At 33.2% G+C, this 8,528-nt stretch overlaps 1 pseudogene; it reads right to left on the bottom strand.

Annotated features, from left to right (window-relative positions):
• Window positions 1–7,410: 7,410 nt before the first annotated feature.
• LOC133194218 (uncharacterized) lies at window positions 7,411–8,528 on the bottom strand (annotated as a pseudogene).

Here is an 8,528-nt window from a genome sequence, read left to right as displayed (position 1 = left end):
AATGGATTCACACGTCAATGCTTTAATCTAGCCTAGTATTTCACTGCATGTGAGAGTGGAGCTGAATCTTTATTTCTTATTTATGAATGTAAAAAAGATTTTAGAATTGTGGATTGTTTTATATCGAACTATTTTCTTTTTACTGCAGAATGATTTTAATTACTGTGTAGAGGCATTAAATCGGGCATTTTGCAGATACATGTAGGCATAAAATTGTGTGCGAGAGATAGCATCAGCAATTAAGGTTTTCTTTCGAGGAATTTGCTTTGCATTAAATTAAATGTTAATTACTTTGTTTTAAGAACGAGAGACCTAATGAATGAGATGAATCTATCTGATATTGGATTACTATTTGTTTGAGATGCGTCTTGTACCAATGAAAAGAGTTACTTTTCTGATTTGCAATGCATTCCCCCCAAATCATAAAAAGACAAGACTATTGTGGCATTGTGCAAAGTTGCGCTATTAATCCAAATGATAGGCCAAGGAAAGACCAAGTGACCATAAAAGTAGCACCCACATTCCAGTTAAGCTGCCCTAGACTATCTGTATCACCATTAAAGAACGCAGTACGGTTAAAATATAAATCCGGCCCTGTATTTTTCTAAAATATGAAATTTTGAACCGAAATTTCTGTTGCCGGCATGGTTTTTACTTTAAAAAAATAATTTGTACACAAGACTTTGCAAATCTTTAAACTTGAATTTGTTTTGTGACGCCTAACATTCTAAAGACACTATTTGTTTAAGGACACTCCAATTTCTTAGCACACCTCTTGAAAAGACTGTAAATTTATTGCAGCCCGGAATTTCGTCCCTTCCCGCAAATAAAAATCTTCTAATATGTGAGGAACAGTTTTTAAACCTGATATGTAACGTGATGGACTCTCTAGGAATATCGAAAAAATCTCACAGATTTTACAAGATATGGAGCATCCAAAAGGTAAGCATTTGTCTATGCACCCCAACCCCCCAACCCCATAAAATATATCCCCATTAGCTCAACAGGGTTCTCCATCATTTCAAATTTAACTGTGGCGCAAGGCTTACGCGAAGCGCTAATATTCGCAGTCATATGGCGACTGAATTCGCGAAGGAACCACTAAAAAAATGAAAAACACACAACCCCAATGAATGAATAGTTTAATTATACAAATGACATTTATGATTTGGTCAATTGATTAATAAATTTAATAATTAAAGCAATTAATAGATATCGGTTACATATAGTGTAAACACAAATTAGGATGTTTCCAAAATATATGCATACTGTGAAAATTTAAAGACCCCCAACCCATACGTATTTTAAATAGACAAATATTAGCCTATAGAATCTGAAAATAAAAGTACGAGTAACAACAAGTTTTAAGCATTAATCCCTATTTAAAAAAAATGTTAACAAAAGGTCAATTATACAGTAACTGTTGTACATTAAAGGACAGAGGAAATTCTGGTAAGTCACACGATCAAGCTTACATCTATATATATTTGCAATTATCGGTCTGAAGACTGAAATAGCTTAAAACGTAAATTAAAAAAAATATATAAGCAGTTTAGAGTCATAAAATAATATTTTGGTGGATCTATCGTTAATTTTCAACATTAAAAAAATACATGATTACGATAGTACACGCGTACGATGTTTGACTCGCAGTGCCAATGCAATTTTAGAGACATGGTTATCTGTAGAACTATTAAAGCATGAATTAATTGATATCTTAAAAAAATTCATTTGCAGTTATCGTGAAGTGTGGAAAAAAATGGCTTGTTTCTTTTCATTTAAGTGTTCAGCGAGGTCTAGAAGATAATTGCTTGTGCAAGCCAAACAATGGGCCCTAATTAGAGTAAATTAACGGTTTAGCATAAGAAACTGAAAACCTGTACATAATTTGGAGGTTCATTTGGTTTATAAATTTATATATTTATCTTATTGACGACGACGATCTTACTGTGGTGCTAATATTTTAACTGTGGCGGAACTATGGCGCTGAATTTTGAACTGTGGCGCTAAGGAATTTAACTGTGGCGGGGCCGCCACGTTAAACGGCCCATGGAGAACCCTGCTTAAAATCCCCAAATAATATAATCCCCAAATCCTGTAAATATACAGGAATTAGAAAGAATGAGTTTTTTTTTACATCAACTCTGTCCAACAAGATTATCATCTTGACTACCGAGTCAAAATGTATGTAATTTACTACATACAGTATAAGCTGCATCTCTATTAACATTGATGCTGTTGGTCTGTGGGTAAGATAGATGCACAATCATTCTCCAACTGCCATCATATTTGGAACAACACCAATGGGAGATATATGTAAGTTGTGCATAGGTGGCTGTGAAAATGAACCACTCACTATTTTTTTTAAGAAAACGGAGTTGCGAGACCTAGAATACTGTAACTCCTAAACCTTTCAAAGACCATACGTTTAAAATTCAGCCGCTACTCTTGTATCTGGATACTTTTCACGAATTCTAATATAACCTTTATAATCATTAGGGAATTCCCAAGGGCCAGTAACGCTTGGTTGAGAACGACTTTGGTTTGAGATGTACGTGTTTCATTTATAAATTTTGGGGTATCGGCTTTGACTGTGATTCTTGGGGTTCGAAATGACTGAAAATTATACCAAACACTTTATTGAGTAAGTTCGTTTTGGGAATTTGTACACAGAATAGAAGGATTGTACGAAAGCCGAGAAGATTAGAGTTTGAAAGTACGAAATTCGAATTTCGAGATCTCTTCAAGATCTAAGTCAACAAATCAAAAGGGGGTTTAAGATTCGATTAATCTTTGCATAGATTTGCCTAATGAAGAAATCTTTGGATATATTTCTAACGTTCTTATTAAATAAAAATGCAAGAAATAGTGAAAAATATATTAAAAAGAAATGTAAGATTTTGTTAAGCAAAATATGCTTAAATTTTCATTATTATAGCTTCTTAACGTAGGTCGCGGGTGTGCTGATGTTGTGAAAACTGGACACGCAATTCATATGATTTGGACGGCTTTCTTGTGCACATTTGATTATGAGAGAAAGAGAAAACTCTTCAATATAGATAACTTTTAATGGAACAAGAAGTTCAATGTTGTATTACTTACACAACTGGAGAAAAAAATGAAAGCTTTTTACGATTTGAATAGTCGAAAGCGTTTATGTGTCATCACATTGTGACCACATCGGTAGCAAGAAACGATATGCAAAAACTTATTAATTTTTTCTCTTTGACGTGTTTTATTTAAAAGTAACGACAAATGCACTTTACAGTTTAAATCAAATTTTCGCATTACGTCATTTTTAAAATATATCTATATCACAAATGAAAAGCTGCTCAGGTACTAGGAAGTATAAAGGAAAAAAATTCTGAGGGACATATTACAGAACTCAGAATGGGCTGAGGATGCTGTTAACTTCAGGTTCTATTCGCTATTTTACTTTCCCGATCTAGCAAGTTGCTTTATAGATTGAAAATTCGCTAAAGGCCAAAAAAAAATCTGAATAGTTGATAAGACCAGATAGAATTTTTTTTTAGATTCCCCTACCAATCTGTCCCTCTCAAAGTGGCCTGACCTACTGTTTTATTCTATTCAGAAGTATTAAATGTGTTTTAATTCATCAAGTAAATGAGGATTCATTGGTAAAGGTAATCATAATGATGTGTATTTGATGCATGGCAAAACACCAGAAAAGTTAATCATATATTGACAAAAAGATTATCATGATAAAGGAAAGTGTACACAATTTCTGTTGTTGTAGTGGATGTCTATATTGATAAAATACAGTCTGTTTGAAGACAAAATTTCCGTTTTTTGTCTTGGAATAAAAAAACTTTATATTTGAATAATGCTTCATCTTTAGAAAAAAGAATACTGAAAATATTTACAAGAAATTGTTATTTGTTATGACAGATATGCGGACTATGTTTACACATTATACTGCACAAGAAGACATAAATAGCGAGAGAGTTAAGAATTATTATGTATATTTGGCCAGTTCTTCCTCTTAAGAAGTGTTTTTTTTAAATGAGATAAATAAAAATTCTATAACTATAGAATGCACAAAATTAAGCTGGCTAGCTGTCAACCCTTAGTTTTGCACCATGGAAAACGTGATTTCTAATCTGCCTGACGCTCATGGCATCAGGCAATAATGTATACATGTATGAAAAGATTAAAGGTTCTCAACTGTGTTTTATAAAAACCGCAGCTATTTATTATAGTAAACGTTGAAATAACGTTGTATACTAAAGCTGAGGCAACGTTTCATATTTAATTTGAAAATTTTTGGTGAAAATATATTAAACAATTAAGAAATAAAACGAGACTTAAATGTAAGTTTGATCGGAGTTCTGTTTCGTCATCAGAAAACCAGGGGGATTACGTGAGATAGCATTGCGTCTGCTGGCTCATCAAAACCCACACCCACAGCCCCAAAACTGGGTGGGACTAATCGGGTGTGCACGTAATCCCCTATGTATCCTAATGACGAAACAGAAGTTTAATCAAACTTCAACTTACAGCTAAGTCTCGTTCAATTTCCTGATTCTGTTACGTCATCGTACCAAGGGAATCACGTGAGATTTAAAAGCCTTGATGTGTCAATTAAACCAGAACACATCAAACTTCCTCTTACAGCATTTACATTATGTAATTTTTAATCATTTACTAAAATATGATGACTAGTATTCATATGTAAATAATTTATTACATAAATTCTTTAAAACTCCAGCAATGAAGTTTTTCACTGTCAGAAAATGTATTAAATGTATTATACAAACCCTTGGCAATTCAAGAAATTTTCTAGCTTTTTTCACGATTTCTAGATTATAAAATCTGAGAAAAGTTTTTTTTTCAAAAACTCCACCCAAAAGAACCATTCAAGAACCCGACGGGTACACCACTGAACTTGGCCGTAGAAGAGGAAGCAGCCCTGGTACTATGTGCTGAGAATTTCTTTATGTCTATTCCAGCTGATCACAGAAACGTTTTGATCTTGCAATTAATTGTGCTCTTACTTGTTTATGACGTTTCAAATATCTAATAACAACTATGTCACACTCATTTCTAATAAGTTCTGTGCGTTTCAAATATTCTGTCAGTGATTGAAAAATCCATATTTTTTCTTCATCTTAATTTTTTTTATATTCATATAAAATGATTTACAACTTTGTATAGATTGCTTTATCTTCCCTAAATAAAAACATATTTTGAATCTTCAACATTCATATTTGACAAACATATATTATGAATAAAATGTATGGAGATAACGAACAGTATTCAAGCTCAAAAGTCCATTAAATAATACAAATTTTGGAGCAGAGCAAACACGGACCTCTACCACGTCAGAGGTGGGATCAGGTGCCATAGAGGAGTGAGCATCCCCTGCCGACCGGTCACACCTGCCGTGTGCTCCTTGTCATGATCGGGAAATAACTGAAAAATCCGTCTTCAATTCAGTGTGTAAATAATGGCCTAACAATTAGTATGAAAAACGTCAGTCAGCATATGACTAATGATAAATTGTATTTACTGACAAGGTCATTGAATCGACCATAGAACGACCATGAATAGATTGAACTCGTTGAGAGGAAATCATTGCCGTTAAAGTTACTGTTTTCAATATCAATTGTTTCAATGATAATAATTCATTACTCTCCATATTCCATATATATTCGAAAACAACATTCGCATCCCAAACCTCACTATAAAGAGATTTTGTAGGTTTAATCTGAAAAATACCTTTCATGAAACGTGAGACTAATGGATGTTTACCAACATCTATTCCATCAATCTTCACAGAACAAGATAATGCTGACCTGGTAGTATTAATACAATGTAACCTAAATTTCTGTTACGTAAGATAATAAAAATTCTAACACATCATTCACAGTTGGTTGAAAGAAACAAATACACCTTTCACCACAGAAGCTTGTCCATTTCTTAATGAATCCTGCATATTGACGTCTAGTGGATCCTCTCCATGATTCTTTAATGATCTGTCTTACTTCTCTAGAAATTCCTTGTTCCTGAAACTTGATCCATACACTACATGCCATCAGTGTCACTTTTTAAACGAATGCATCTTTGCTGAATGTGGCAACTTTAACCAATTGGGAGTTTTCCGCATTATCTGGGATACATCTGCTAGAAGTTCTGTGAGACTTGTGTACCATGATTGTGTAGGCCATACTGGGACAAGTATTGCCCCCCTCCTGTATGATCATTAAAACTCTTGAACATATATTCGCTACTGTATTTTTTTAACCAGGAATATGAGTGGCTGACTCTATCCATGCACCACATAAAATTTCTCTCGCTATCTTTTTGCACGATCTTGATTTTCTACCTCCCATAGCATTTATATAGCAAACTGTTGTTGTGTTATGAGATAATATTTGGATATGAGCTTGAATCATCTCTTTACAAAGTGATTTAAGTGCAAATATCACTGCTAATAATTCTTGTTCATTAATATGTAGAAGAAATTCATGCTCATTCCACCTACCACCAGTGGTTGTACCATTAAATTCAGCTCCTTAGCCAATGTTAGAAGCATCAGTCCTCAACACAAAACTAGGTTCACCATGTGAAATCTTTCGTACTGAATATTGTACATTTTTTATCCACCATTTTATATCATTTTTTGCATCCAATGTAATTTTCATTTTCCCTTTGTAATCTACGCGACAATGTCTCAATGCATCAATTTTGTTATTCTCTGAAATGCGATAAAACAAAGGACCATATTCAATTCCTTGAAAACTAGCTACCATAAACCCAAAATAATTGTGAAACCTGTAAAATTTCAACTTCATACATGTTCAAAATTTTCTTACAACACTTGTTTATGTTGAAATTTTATTTTAGTTAATCTCACAGTCATGTTCACTGAATTCAAAATGAAACCTAAAAACACTATTTCTTGTTTGGGAATAAAAACTGATTTATCAATGTTCAGTATAATCCCTCGACATTCTTCCAACAATCATACTGACTACTTCCTTGCAAATATACATCATACTACTTTCTTGCAAATATACATCATCTATGTAAGGGACATTAGCGAAACCTAGTTTTAATGTCTGATAACACAAGTATCATGTTGGTAATTTTTTTTTTTTTTTTTTTTTTTTTTTTTTTTTTTTTTTTTTTTTTTTTGACTACAAGCTATTCCCATAACAAGAGAAGTATATGAAACAATTCTCCTTCCGATATTCTAGTAAATCACATGTACTTTCTTTGTTCTTCTACCAGAGGTGCTGAATAATAAACATCTTTTAAATCAACAGATTTATAATATTAATTTCTTTCCATTCCTTTGAAAATTGTTTCAGTCTGCGGGCTCTTACATTTTCTGGCATTAAAACATCAATTGACTCTGTATGAAAATTGACTTTCATAGTTCTTACCTCATTGAACTTGAAATATTCCTTCTTGTTTGAAGTTCCTGTTTCCTTTTGAGAACTTCCTGTTGTAATCTCCTTTCCTGGGAATCTGGTCTAAAAAGGTACATTTCTACCTCTGTAATTACCCTGAAACATTTTTCGGGAATACGGATGAAAACGCCGATCTCGGTTTCCTTGATAACTTCATCTTTGTTTGCAGTTTTGCTAGTCATGACTTTGTTGACTGCTTGTTATTTTTCTATTTCATCCAGTCACTTTCCCAGTTCTCGACCAAACAAATACTGGTTTATCGGTACACCAAAAGAGAAAAGAGATAGGTAGTTAACACTGTCTATATCACCTTTCAAGCATTCTCTTCTTCACATGTTAAGTTCATAATTTGAAAAACTAAGCATAATTCGATAGATTTTATCAGTTCTCTGACTAAGTCTTCTTATTCTAGATCTTTGTTCGACACAATATATTTTTTTTCCAAAATGCTCACCAGAACTGTAACACTTTTAACCAAAAATAATTAAGCATGGTAAAACCTGCTTTCAAATGATTTGGTAGCTACTTGCAATCTGGTCCAGATTAATTCGTCAACTTTTGTACAGATCAAACTCTCACAATTTTCCGGTCCTTTGATTTATTCAGCAGAGTCTTTAGCTTGGTATGTTAACTTTGTGTCAACTTTAACTTTGAACATCAGATCACCAACAAGCTTTGCCAAGTCTTTGTGTATTAATATTGGATCTGTTGAAATGTCTTGTGAAGTAATTTGTTCAGCAACAACTTTCAGAAATTGCGATTTTGACCCACTTTGGTTTACACTTTTCCCGGAATCTTGTTTTTTTCCCGGATATCGAACCCGATATTTTTTTTGTTTTCGATAATGAATCATTCACACTCTTAGTCATTTCTGCTTTTGAGTTTATGACACTATTGCCAATCACAGAGTCATGATCTGAATAGCCTTCTGATTCATAGTCGTTAAATGGGTTGTTCTGATTTTGATCAGAAATCAGTTCGACTGTGCTCGATTTCAGTCCTCGAAATCCTGCTGTTTGTTAACATATCAAAACACTTGGCTAAATTATCAAAGTTCTGCTGAGAATTTCCATTTTCCACAGGTAACTTCAT

Source organism: Saccostrea echinata, unplaced genomic scaffold (genome assembly GCF_033153115.1).
Source record: "Saccostrea echinata isolate AGI-Se365-2 ecotype Australia unplaced genomic scaffold, CSIRO_AGI_Sech_v1 ptg000029l, whole genome shotgun sequence".
Lineage (NCBI taxonomy): Eukaryota > Metazoa > Mollusca > Bivalvia > Ostreida > Ostreidae > Saccostrea > Saccostrea echinata.
Note: the sequence above shows the minus strand (reverse complement) of the source record. Positions and strands in the feature narration are given on the sequence as shown.